Source organism: Octopus sinensis, linkage group LG22 (genome assembly GCF_006345805.1).
Source record: "Octopus sinensis linkage group LG22, ASM634580v1, whole genome shotgun sequence".
NCBI lineage: Eukaryota > Metazoa > Mollusca > Cephalopoda > Octopoda > Octopodidae > Octopus > Octopus sinensis.
The window spans coordinates 10,444,767-10,459,590 of NC_043018.1; the positions used below are offsets into that span (position 1 = coordinate 10,444,767).

Consider the following 14,824-nt stretch of genomic DNA (forward strand, 5'->3'; position numbering starts at 1 on the left):
TAATAATATTCTGTTACATTCAGATATGAGAAAAAGGAAATATGAGCAGTTGTTGTTGTTGTTTGTGGTGGTGATAGTAGAGTAGGAGAAATATAGTTCAGTTGAAAACTGTAGAGATCAATAAATAGATTCTGAACATTAAACAATACAATAGTATAACAAAATTATTGATTTTCCTTTTTTTTTTTTTTGTTTTACATTAATATTGATTTTATAATAATATTTTCATAATAATATTTAAATATTTTAAAAAATAATTTTTATTTATGTATTGTAAGAAATCAATGGATTTCACACAATATATAAGAGTAATAATAATTCTTAGTAATTCTCATACAAGACCAGCAATTTTGGAGGGATATTAATAACAACAAATAATTCTTTCTATCAAAGACACAGTGTGTAAAATTTTAAGGGAAAAGTCTCAGCAAATGCATTGACCCTAGTATTTATTGATATTTATTTTAGCAACTCCAAAAGAAAGGCAAAGTTGACCTGGGTAGAATCTGAACTCAGAAGTATAAAGACAAACAAAATGCTGCTAAGAATTTTGTCCAGTATGCTAACGATTCTGCAAACTCATTACCTTAATAATAATGACTTCAAATTTTCGTACAAGACCATCAGTTTCAAGGAAGTGGCTAAGTTGGTTACATTGACCCTAGTGCTCAACTGGTATTTAATCTATCAACACCAATAGGATGAAGGGCAAAGTCAACCGCAATGGAATTTGAACTCAGAACATAAAAACAGCTGCAAAGTATTTTTCTTATCACCTTAACAATAACAAATCATTTCTCATGTGGGCACAAGGCCAGAAACTCGCTGGAAGTGAACTGCTGGAAGGATAAAAAGCGAATTTTACCACAACAGGATTTTAAATCAGAACATAAACAGCCAAAATTAAGTAATTAACAACAAACAAGATGAGGACAAATATCCGTCAAATGTAAATAATGTAAATAAATTTAAATTTGTTGAAGGAAAAAAATGTTACAGAGGAGAAGGAATTTATTAAAATGCATAAATAAGACACAAACAAACAAAAATGACTATCCAGCTGTGAGAGGAATCCAAAAATAATAAAGGTGTATGAGCTGTTAACAAAAATCTAAGTTCAAAATATAACAGACCTAAAGGATCTCATATACTGCACAGCTTCTGCTGTTTTGGACATTCTTTGAGTTAAAAGCCAAAGAAAAAAAAAAGTTGCGGGGACAAAGTCTTGTGATGGGAATAAAAACGTGGAAACCAAATTGAACATCTCAACAGAGATCTTGGACGGATATGTACAAGTACAGAAAAGAATATGTTGAGAGGAAGAGACACAGATGAGCAGCAAAGAAAGAATATTCGGCAGAAAGGATTACATTTGGCTGAAGAAAAGAGAAAAGAAAAATCGAAGCAGTGTCAATCGATGTAAAAGCAGACTGGGTGTGAGAATTTAAAAGAAAGATGGATGATGGAGAGTGATGAGGGAATATAATCAATTACAGATAAGAAACTGAAAGAAATGATCAAAAAAATATCAAATTGGAAAGCTTCTGGGGCAGATGGGGTTCAGAGATTCTGGCTCAGAAATCTCCCAAGTACACACAGCCATATACAACCATTTCTTATTGATTATAGAAAGTGGAATGTCAACATGAAAGACACTGCTGACACAGAAGGACAAAGAAAAAAAGGAGAGGCAGTCAATAATTATAGATCTATTACATACCGTTATTCTGAAAATTATTAACATACCTCTTGGAAGATGAAATATTTAACTTTCTGGAAAAGGAGAATCTATTGCTAGAAGAGCAAAAGGGATGCAGAAAGGGGAAACTGTTGACCTGCTATATATATATGTATAGAAATTAAATATAAAATATAAATTACAAAGTGGGACAAGAACGCAAAAACACACAAGGAGACGACACAAAAAAACAGACGGGTCACTCGAAGCCTCTAATCTTCAGTCGGGAACCGGATCATCTTAGTAATTTCGACTGTTTAATCTCGATATTACTCCGACCCGGCCAGCCCCAAGGAAAATCCAAGCCACAGGCATTGGATTTCTTGGAAAGAGGGTCGAATGTATACGGAACAAAGACAGGATGCCACACGAATATATATATATAAGATATTAAATGAAGTACAAGAAAGAAGAATTGAGCTGTTGCCTGGATAGATGGCAGGAAGGCTTGTGGCAATGTTCCGGATCTTGGAGAGTCTGAGGCTGTTTAGAGTCAATGAGAAAAACAGGTTTTTAGAAAAAGCAATGAGAGCGTGGGAAATAGAACTGGCATGCACAAATAAACTATTAAGAAACCTGAAAATACATGATGGGGGGGGACGTTCAAGGGAGACATACTCTCTCTCTCTCTCTCTCTCTCTGTGGCCTTTCATTATTGCATTAATCTCTCGATTGCATTTAGTTGTTGCATTAATCCCTGACAATATCCTGAGAAAATCCAAACCACTTCCATCAGCTATATCTAAAAAATTTAAGATAAGGCCTTCTGTATGCTTATCACTCATTTTTCGAAGGCTCCAGTTTCACAACCATACTCAATGGAGAAGATGAGCACTCTCACTGTAGATACATCCTTGATTGCAGCAGTTGGGGTGTTACCTGAGGAAGGACACCCAGTTGCATTCATAAGCCACACCTTTAACCAGGTACAACGAAATTGGTTGAACACAGAGAGGCTTATGCAGTGGTATATTGCATAGATAGATTGTGGCATTCCCTTCTAGGAAAGCAGTTTTATTTGGAAGCAGATTATCAGCCTTTAAAAACCCTGTTCACAAAGGATTTAGATGTATTTCAATGTGCTTTGCTTAAAATAGCCAGGTGGAGTCTGATTCTATCACAATATGACTTCATTGTTAAACATGTTCCAGGTAAAAGTATTCTGCAGATCGATGCCCTTTCTAGATTGAGGTATAAAGAAACTAATGATGATGATATGATTTTCTTTGCTTCACATTTCGACAAATGCAACAGTGCATGGCAGGACATTGACCCCGTTATGATTGAAGATATCTGAAAACTAAATAAAACTATATAACAAAATAAAAAAGAATTTTACACCAAAATTGGAGACTGGTCTTGAATTTGGAACATTGCATTTGTTAAAGAGAAGGATTTTCTAACATGCAAAAATAGTTTAATACATCATATAAATCATTAGTTTATTCCAGCACCTTATAGTGCCACAGTAATGGTTGAAGCATACGACACACACAATGGGCATTCAACAAATAATTAAAAGGTACAACTGTGTTTGGTGGCCTGGGTTGGCTGACTCGGTGGAGCAGTTTGTCAAATCTTACAATAGTTACCAGAGAGTTAGGCCAAATTTAGTAAAAGCAAATGATTCATGGCCTATTTCTGGGCCCTAGGAATGTGTGCATATGGACTCGGCATATGTTCCAAACATCAGTAACATACTCATAGAGGCTTATTCAACACAGACTGAGGCATTCTTGTGTCCTGATCGCTCGACTGAGACAGTAAAAAGCAAGCTGCTTGAGGTCTTCACTCGTTTTGGTGTGCCCATAGCTTTAGTATCAAACAATGGGCCTGAATTTGTTGTGTTAAAGAATATGTTGTCATCAATGGGTTACATAAAAATTGAGACACCTGCTTATAGTCCTCAATCTAATGGTGCCACTGAAATGGCCATACAAACTGTGAAAGCTGCACTGAAGAACTTTGATCCAAAGACAGGGAATTTCAGCAACTACTTGAACTGTTCAACTATTGGAGTGACCCGGGTGGTTGTAAATTATCACCAGCCAAAAAGTTAATGAAAAGACCATTGAGAGTTGCTATAAACCCATTCTTTGAAATGAGTGAAGATGTAATACACAAAACCATGTTCGACAAGGGTGCATCCAAAGCAAAATATGTGATACATGCCAGAAAGAATTCTATATGGATTAAGAGCAGTTGAGCAACTGGGAACCAGAACTAGAATTGAGCACAACACCTGGCACAATGGTTTACGCTGAGTCTGCAAGGATGCCTAACAATGATGGTGCGACCATATTAAGTCCCTCTGCTAGGCCTGACACCAACACCGAAGTTACAGAAGTGGAGCAGCATATTATTGACAATGTTAGCCATCAAAGACCAAACATGAAAATTTCATCAAGTCCTCAATTGAGGGGAAGTGCAAGAATTGCAACAGGATGTAAAAAGCCGAAACGTTTTGAGGAGAAATAATGTGATAGTTGCATTGGGATGGTAATTTTGATATCCTGAGATATATATATATATATATATATATATATATATATATATATATATATATATATATATAGTTAATCCAAACATGAAAACACAAAGAGAAAAACAACAATGCGAGGACGTGGAACAAATATAGTATTATTGGACGCTCAGGAAGGAAGGGAAGAAGGAGGGCTTAACGTTTCGAGCGGAGCCCTTCGTCAGAAACATAGGAAAAGGAAAGATCCAGAGAAGGGAAGACGGAGGCAAAAAAAAAAAAAAAAAAAAAAAAAAATCGCCAATGGTACACACGCAGTCACATTTTGAATGAATATATATATATATCGCAAGGGAAGTCTTGTGCAACCAAGTGGAAATAATGAGATGAGAGATGAAGAAGCTGGCAGCCATAAAAGGGCGATATCACTACTTATGTGGAGGATGATGCTAGGAACTGTAGAGTGTGGCCCTCAGAAGTGAGCAGTGCAACTTGCAGTTCTGAACATTTAATATATTTTCTAAATGAGTGAAACACCACCATAACATCAGGAACACAAACAATACTAAATATAAGAGGTTTTATCCAGATTATATAAAATCAAGCCAACCGATGCTGGATAGAAGAATTCCAGAAGATCAAAGGTCAGGATCACCCAGCTCTATCAAACAAGCAAGTAACTGCAATGCATCCATAAGAGTGGTGGTCATGGTTGGGTGATCAGCAAGTGAAAGGTTCAGAATGATGAAAGCTCTCAATTCAAAATCATAACAATGGAATTGGATGGCAACAGAGAGAGACACGGGAATCTGTGAAAACAGCACAACCAAAGAAAGAGATATAAAACCAGAGATTCCAAGACAATGATTGGGTGTTTATTTAGTCACTGGACCTGCTAAAAAGAGCAACCAAATTCCTTCAAGTCACATTCTGCAATTTTAAATAGAAAAAGAATACATTGATAAATGATATCCAAAAAGGTGGATGGTCATGGCAGGAATAGCTTTGATCATAGGCCTGGTCAATCAGCACTGACTCAAGGTTTAACAACAACAACAAGATAAAAAAATACTGGAGATTTTGATTCCTAGACAACACATTTATAAATAAATCTGGAATCGTGTATCACAGAGGTCAGCTTACTGTTACGATGGAGACAATTTATAGCAAAATAATTTGGTGGAATGGTGAGTAATCAGTTGGAATACAGTGCTGATTGTTTGAGTTCAATACCAGCCCAAGTACATATACAACAGTGATGGTGAAACTGACGATGAGGGAAGATGATGATGATGATGATGCTGATGATTAAGCCTGTAGCAATGATTAGTATAAAAGTTATGCGTGTGGTAGCAGTGGTACTGACACTGATGGAAATAATGACAGTGGTGGTGGTGGTAGTAGCAATGAAGATGAGGACAGTGATGGCGATGATGATGATGACAGCAATGGCTAATGTTATCTTTTATATGGCACAAGACCACAAATTCAGTGAGAAGAGAACAGTGATTATATCAACCCCAGAAGGATGAAAGATAAAGTCGACCTCAACTGGGTTTGAACTCTAAATGCTCCTCACAATTTTGTATGTTGCTTTCACAATAATCTTTCTTGCTTTTAGCTTGTGATTAACACATGCTGAGGATGGGTAACCACCAGAAACCCTAGTCCATGTGTATCCCGTAAGGCTAGAGTTGGGAGTAATGACCTCCCCTTGCAAATACTAATTGGACACAAAACATGTGTCGTTAGCTAGCTAGAGGTGATGTCTTCCTGGGGCTATAAATGTCAGTAGCAATGTCCTATAAAGGATGCTACACTTGGTTGGCAATTATGTGTTACAATTAGAAACATTATTATTTCTAAATCTCTCAACAAGAGACACATATAGTAACAGTACTTTTAAGCAAAGATTATTTGCCAATAGAATATAGCAGTCTTGGTTAGGATGAATGCTACTGTTGTTTAGTCCCAGGAAACATTGTCTCCACCTGGAGAACATTCATCCCAACCGGGACTGTTATATTATATGGGCAAATAATCTTTACTTTAATAATAAATATTCTAGTCATAATAATTTTTTCTTCTCTGGTCATAGGACCGGGAATTTTGTGGTCAGCGGCTAACCGATTACATAAGTGGAGACACATGGCCTAGTGGTTAGAGCAGCAGACTCACAGTCGAGGGATCACAGGTTCGAATCTCAGACCGGGCGACGTGTGTGTTTATGAGTGAAATATCTAAGCTCCACACAACTCCGGCAGAAGGTAATGGCAAACTTCTGCTGACTCTTTCGCCACAACTTTCCTCTCACTCTTTCCTCCTGCATCTTGCAGCTCACCTGCAACGGACCAGTGTCCCGTCCAGGTGGGGAACCTATACACCAAGGAAACCGGCCCGATGAGCCAGGCATGGCTCAAGAAGGAACAGAACCGATTACATCGATCCCATCCAGTACTCAGCTGGTACTTATTTCATCAATTCTGAAAGGATGAAAGACAAAGGTGACCTCGGCAGATTCTGAACTCAAAATGTAAAAATGGACAAAATGTCACGGAGCAGTTCTCCCAGCTCACCACTCTAAATAATAATATCGTTGTTTCAAGTTGTTTAATAATCACTAGATTATTAACTTCAGTTACATAAGGGATCCACTGTGCATTCAAAGGAGCAGTTAGAAATAGCAGCCAAATTTCCTTCAAAGTATAACTTGCTATTTCAGAAAAGAAAAGATATAATAATAAATAATGAGCATTTAAGTAGCTTGCTTACCAACCACATGGTTCCGGGTTCAGTCCCACTGCGTGGTACCTTGGGCAAGTGTCTTCTACTATAGTCTCGGGCCGACCAAAGCCTTGTGAGTGGATTTGGTAGATGGAAACTGAAAGAAGCCCGTCGTATATATGTATATATGTTTGTGTGTCTGTGTTTGTCCCTCCCACCATCGCTTGACAACCGATGCTGGTGTGTTTACGTCCCTGTAACTTAGCAGTTCGGTAAAGAGACCGATAGAATAAGTACTAGGCTTGCAAAGAATAAGTCCTGGGGTCGATTTGCTCGATTAAAGGTGGTGCTTCAGCATGGCCGCAGTCAAATGACTGAAACAAGTAAAAGAGAGTAAAGAGTAAGCCTTTAGTTACCATATTCCAAGAAATAACATTGGCTAACACAATTTTTGTCCTTGGATGGCTACTGTTATTTCCCCTTTGCTTGACCCCAGAAAATATGAAAAATTATTAACATCCCCTTCAAACTTGGCTTTTGTCACATTTATTCAAACCTCAAGAATCCCTCTCAAAACATGGCTGCGATGCTCCGCAACCACTCCTGCTCATCAGAGACACACATATTGTCAGCCACTAAAGCACATGCTTAAGTGGTGAAGATCAAGCAACTGACAAGCAAATCTGTGGCACCGAGCAGGATATTTTGTTATATTTCTGTTCTATATTTAAAAGATGAGGAATTATGTACATCATTTACATTCGACAGATGTTTGTCGGATATCTGCCCACAAGCATATGGTGTAGTGGTTAAGAGCGCTGGCTACCAACCCCAAGATTCCAAGTTCGATTCCAAGCAGTGACCTGAACAATAACAATAATAATAATAATATCGAAAAATACCTTAGGAATGAGAACCCAGGTTCGAAATTTCCACAAAACACCTGATGAAGGCTGGAGGGTATATCAGCCGAAACATTGTGTTAACAACAAACAAGATGAGGACAAATATCTGTCAAATGTAAATAATGTAAATAATATTTCTGTTTCAGCAGCTTGGCACTGAACCAGTCTGAAATGTGAAGGAAAACAGGTCAGTTTCAAAACATTGATGCCCAGGTCAGAAAAGCTAAATTTGAAGGGAACTGTTGTCATTTCCTTTGATTTCTAGACAGAAGCAAATAAGAAATAACATTTACTGACCAATGGCAAAAAAAAAAAATTTAAATTTTGTTATACAGTGTAATAGATTTAAATAATCAATGGGGATGGTCAGCTTAAGTCTGGAACATCTTTGAACAAAGATGTTGAAATCACACGGTCAATGGGACTAAACAACAACCTGTTAACAGACAACACATAGAAATAGCAGCCAAATTCCTCTTAAATTATACTTAGCCATTTCAGAAAAAAAAAGAAAAAGAAAAACCACAGGACATTAGTTGGAGAAGTCCAAGAAATACTTATGTCTATATAAGGGGAAGGTCAGGTGTGGAAGGTCTTTGATCAAAGGTCTGTTGGAACTGCATTGTTAACAAGTTACAAATAAAGCTAAGATTTCTCCGATATGGAATTTGGTAGAAAAATACAGAAACAACATTCTAGTTTCAATTCAATTAAGTGAAAACTTCAAAGAAATATTATGAAACACAGTGTGTGGTATTCATGCATTTCTCAATAGAAATAGCAAAGGAAACTAACAAACAGCTTTCAGGATTTGGTTCTCAAAAATGGAAAACATTCTTTGTAGTAATCATTTCAAAAATATTGACATTAAATATATTTTATTGACTTCAATTTGCAAAACAAAATAAATATAAATATATATAATGTGTGTGTATCTATATATATATACATATATGTATATTTTTTTTATGTGTGTATGTGTGTATATGTATGTATATATATATATTCTTCCCATTTGTGTTGGACAAGTAACCGGAATGGTTGTTGGCTTGACAGTTGTGTGTGAGAGGAGTTCAATCACAGAATTCAATTGCAGCCTCCTTCCTCTCAGGTAAAAGACACCAATTACAATCAAAGAATTTATTGTCCATCCAATTCTTTAAACAGAGAATTCCATCATAAAAGACCTCACAACCTGGAATCTCAGTGTTCAGTGGAGTCAAAGAATGGCCAATAAAACAATGATCACACCTGCTTTCTTAGCACCGGGAGTGGCTTGACCTTAGAATCAGCACCATGGTCTTGGCAACGTTCTTCCGTTCTTCGGGGATTTTCTCTTTTTTTCTCTGTAGAGCGACATATCTGAATTTCAATAAAAGAGGAATATTTCAGAATTGAAAATAGAAACGGAAAAGTAAATGCTAATTTAATTTTAATTAAAAAAAGCAATTTTAAAAAATGTTGTCTCTCCATCAGTAGATGGGCACACATGTATATATAAATATGGAAAGTTTACGAAAAAAACAAAAGACGAAGACAGGTAGTGTACAAAACAAACAGATGTATTAGTATAACGCTCAGGAATAGAAAAAGTCTTTTACGTTTCGAGCCTACGCTCTTCTACAGAAAGGGACACAGAAAAAACAAGGAGAGAAAAAAAAATGTGTGTAGTGGCTAACGATCTATCATGGCGCCTGATATAGAAATAGATGGATAACGTGTCATCCACTACAGCTATTTTCAAAGAACTTTAGAAAAAACTGTTTCCATCAGACAAATCACAACGGTCAAAAGCCATTCAAAAGCCAACAGCTCGGGCCACTTCATGATTCTTTGACCACTGTTGGTCATAAAATGAATTTGTTTGTTCAGTTTGGTAGTATTATAGAAAATGACACGTCGGGTATGGGTATAGCAATGAAGGAAATTAGAGAATGGATGGGGGGGACTCAGATAGCTAAGCATCTCAAGCCCCTACAACTAAGAGTTACTTTCTTTTATAATTCTGCTCAACAAGTGGTTTGGGGGCTAAATACAAAGGGTCGGGTCACCCATTTATTTATTTATAAATTCATTTAACAGCTTTCTATACGTCTCATTTAAGGCCCGGAAAGGCTGTAAAAGAGAGAAGCAGTAAGTTTAAGGTGTACTGATAGGGGAGAGGGTATCAAATAAGAGTGGCCATCATATCAATAATTAGATAAATAAAAAGCATACAAGAAAAATATGAAAGCAAATGGATAATAATTAAAAAAAGGCTATAATAAAGAAAATTTGGATAATAATTAAAATGAAAGTGGTAGATAGGATATTATAGGAATTAAGAAATAATTAAAAAGTAGTTAAAATAAAAGAAGGTAATCATCATCATCATCATCATCATCATTTAACGTCCGTTTTCCATGCTAGCATGGGTTGGACGGTTCAACCAGGGTCTGGTAAGCCATAGAGGCTGCATCAGGCTCCAGTCTGGTTTGGCAGTGTTTCTACAGCTGGATGCCCTTCCTAACGCCAACCACTCGTGAGTGTAGTGGGTATTTTTTACGTGCCACCAGCACAGGGGCCAGAGCAGGCTGGCAAGAGGCCACGATCGGTTGGTGCTTTTACACGTCACTGACACGGACGCCAGTCAGGCGGATTATAAAAAATAGCAAGTAAAAAGTGAAATGGAAAAAAAACAAAATAAAAATATTACAGAGATGTACTTGCATAGCAAGTGACCTAATCTGAGATCGTGTGCTGAAACAAAAACAATTGCAGCGTGGAAGGCGTTTATAAGCCATTAAAGAAACACACAAAAACCGTTAGATTCACTTCAACATTTAAATTTAATTTGTCAAAATATTTTCGTCGCTTTGAGACCGCGACCTGTTCACTGACAAAATTCCATGCTGCAGTATGGAATTTTGTCAGTGAACAGGTCACGGCCTCAAAATGTTGAAGTGAATCTAACAGTTTTTTAAATGACTAATAAACACTAAACACCTACCATGCTGCAAAATAAAAGTAACAGAATATATGATAACCATAACTCAACAAGTCAGTATGTCTGAAATTAATCCAAATATAGGACAGAAAATATAAGAAAGGAGTATGGCATAAATTCCGAAGCCACAATTTGTGGCGTATAAAATAGATAAGGCTGACGGCGGCAGTCAGAGGTTGATCCACATTGAGAATTTAAAGCGTACGCTTGATAAAGTATTTTTACATATTGCATACAACATAAGAGATATACTCTTTTACTTGTTTCAGTCATTTGTCTGTGGCCATGCTGGAGCACCGCCTTTAATTGAGGAACTCGACCCTGGGACTTATTCTTTTGTAAGCCCAGTACTTATTCTATCGGTCTCTTTTACCAAACCGCTAAGTGACGGGGACATAAACACACCAGCATCGGTTGTCAAGCAATGCTAGGGGGACAAACAGACACATGAACATATACACACACACACACACATACATATATTTTTTTTTCTCTCCTTGTTTCTTTTCTGTGTATCTCTCTGTCGAAGAGCGTAGGCTCAAAACGTAAAAGACTTGTTCTATTTCTATTCCTGAGTGCCATACTAATACATTTGTTTGTTTGTACTCCACCTGCCTTCGTCTTTTGTTTATTTTCGTAAACCTTCCCGTTATATATATATATATATATATATATATATATATATATATACATATATACGATGGACTTCTTTCAGTTTCCGTCTACCAAATCCACTCACAAGGCTTTGGTTGGCCCGAGGCTATAGTAGAAGACACTTGCCCAAGGTGCCATGTAGTGGGACTGAACCCAGAACCATGTGGTTGGTAAGCAAGCTACTTACCACACAGCCACTCCTGCGCCTATATGAGTATATAATATATAAGAAAGTATCTGGTTTACAAGATTCTTTATGTAAATTCATGTGTTGAAACAAATTTTGTTGTGTCTAGTGAGAGTCATTATATCAGGATAATTAACACACACACTGGCTCAATTAGGCTCTTTCATTAAATATCTGATATTTAATGAGTGGAATTGCACCAGTGTGTGTGTTAATTACCCTGATGTAATGACTCTCCCTAGACACAACAAAATAGAAAGTATTTATATATATTGCATAAAACATAGGCACAGGAGTGGCTGTGTGGTAAGTAGTTTGCTAACAAACCACATGGTCCCGGGTTCAGTCCCACTGTGTGGCATCTTGGGCAAGTGTCTTCTGCTATAGCCCCGGGCCGACCAATGCCTTGTGAGTGGATTTCGTAGGCGGAAACTGAAAGAAGCCTGTCGTATATATGTATATATATGTGTATGTGTGTGTGTGTGTGTGTATTTGTGTGTCTGTGTTTGTCCCCCTAGCATTGCTTGACAACCGTTGCTGGTGTGTTTACGACCCCTGTCACTTAGCGGTTCGGCAAAAGAGACCAATAGAATAAGTACTAGACTTACAAAGAATAAGTCCCGGGGTCAATTTGCTCGACTAAAGGCGGTGCTCCAGCATGGCCACAGTCAAATGACTGAAACACGTAAAAGAGTAAAAGAGTATATGAGTAGGTAATATATAAAATATTTCGTATTACAGATTATAAATAATCAGATATAAATTTTAAAATATATAAAGGAGTGGCTGTAAGGTTCTGGGGAGGCTGTGTGGTAAGAAGCTTGCTTCCCAACCACAGGGTTCCACGTTCAGTCCCACTATGTGGCACCTTGGGCAAGTGCCTTTTATTATAAGCCTTGGGCTGACCAAAGCCTTGCGAGTGGATTTGGTAGATGGAAACTGAAAGAAGCCTATCATATGTGTGTGTGTGTGTGTGTGTGTGTGTGTGTAGATTTCTCTCGTGTGGTGCTGAGGCTTAATCTATCACATAGATGTAGTTCTTATGTCTGCTGATTGCTCAGCATTTTAGCGGCAGAGTTTCTACAGCTGGATGCCCTTCCTAACGCCAACCACTCCGTGAGTGTATGTGGGTGATTTTACGTTCCACCGGCACAGGTGCCAGATGGGGCTGGCAAACGGCCACGATCAGATGGTGCTTTTTACGTGCCACTGGCATAGGGGCCAGGCGAGGCTGGCAACGGCCACGATCGGATGGTGCTTTTTACGTGCCACTGGCATAGGGGCCAGGCGAGGCTTGCAACGGCCACGATCGGATGGTGCTTTTTACATGCCACCAGCACAAGGCCAGTCAGCGCGGCGCTGGCAACGGCCACGTTCGGATGGATTTCTTACGTACCACCGGCACTGGTATCACAGCTGCAATTTCCATTGATGTTGATCGATTTCGATTTTCACTTGCCTCAACAGGTCTTCACAAGTAGAGTTTTGTGTACCAAGAAGGAAAGGTATGCTATGGGTTATATATTTTGCAATAAAATACTTACTGCAAAGAGACTTTTTGAACACCCTGTCTTATCATATTTTATAAAATAGATTACTTAGATGCCTGCATTAATGCAAAAGATAAAAGTTCTTTCAAAATAATGCAGAATTTGAGCTATGTCATCAGGTTGATGCCTGGACCAATGCTTGGTTGCCATAGAAGGTTCCAGTAACTAGCATTGCACCATGGCTGCTACTATTGCAACTGAAAGATTTATATCAGAGCATATTCTAGAAGAGCTGCCTCCCCCACAGAAAAAAAACAAAAAGGACATGGAGGCAGGGGGGGCTCCTCTTTCCCTGGGACCCAGACAGACACAACCATCCTAGGTTAGAACAGACTTTGGAATAATGGTAACCAAGGGATGACTCCACACTCACCCACAACTCCAGAAGCGAAGCCTTGCCTCCAGATGCAACTTGCATAAATACACACACACACACACACACACACACACACACACATCTATTTATATTCTATGACAAGTGGTCTGACAAGGAACTCTATCCTCTTGAGTCTCACTTTGGTAAAACTAAACCACAACAGCTTTGTCCAAAGCCTGACTCATTCTGACAGAATGTGTCACCAAACACTTCAACCCACCCCCACTCTCTCTCTCTCTCTCCCTTTCTCTTTCCAAATGTTACTGTTTTGTAAAGAAAAGAAACAGGGTGACACATAATACTCAACTCATGCAGCCAGTGCCAGATTTAGGACAAACGAGGCCCTTGGAGACCCCTTATTTACGAGGACCCTTACTTGGCCCCCTTTATGTTAAAAAAATGTGTAAAAGCATTCTCATTATTAATTTCACTTTTATAAGTTTAAGGAATAACATTTGAATGTTTGACAATTGAAAAATTCATCATAAAAAATTTGGAGGGCAGGAAGATGAGCCCCCGCTTCCTGGTCAACGGGGCCCTGTGCTTAAGCTCTCCTAAGCACAATGGTAACTCTAGCACTGCATTCAGCAAAGTTTGTTCATACATTTATTTTATCATTTCAGGATATGGCTGTTATGTGGGTCAAATACTCAAACCTTCCTCATGGCCACATACACAGTTCATGGCCTATAATGTTCAGCATGCTAACAATTCTGCCAGCTCACTACCTTATTAATAAAAATAATAATCCTTTCTACTATAGCCAAAAGCCCCCCAATTTTTTTTTGGTGGGGGGGGTCAATAAATTAAGTACCAGTGAAACACTGGGGTTGATGTAATCGACTGATCCATCCCACCAAATTTCAGGCCTTATGCTTTTAGCAGAAACGATCATTATCATTATCATCATTATATTATCATTATCATCATTATTATTATCATTATCATCATTATTATTATCATTATCATCATTATTATTATCATTATCATTATTATCATCATTATTATCATCATTATCATTATCATCATTATCATTATTATCATTATTATTATCATCATTATCATTATCATTATCATCATTATTATTATCATTATCATCATTATTATTATCATTATCATCATTATTATTATTATTATCATTATTATCATCATTATCATTATCATTATTATCATCATTATTATCATCATTATCATTATCATTATCATCATTATTATTATCATTATC

At 37.6% G+C, this 14,824-nt stretch overlaps 1 protein-coding gene across 1 annotated transcript in view; it reads right to left on the reverse strand.

The window, feature by feature from the left end:
• Nucleotides 1–8,854: 8,854 nt before the first annotated feature.
• Nucleotides 8,855–14,824, reverse strand: part of LOC115223291 — a 39,983-nt gene continuing 34,013 nt past the window's right edge. The window contains exon 2 of the mRNA XM_029793800.2: nt 8,855–9,208. The gene's annotated coding sequence lies outside the window, so the exon portion shown is untranslated. The remainder of the gene's footprint in view (nt 9,209–14,824) is intronic.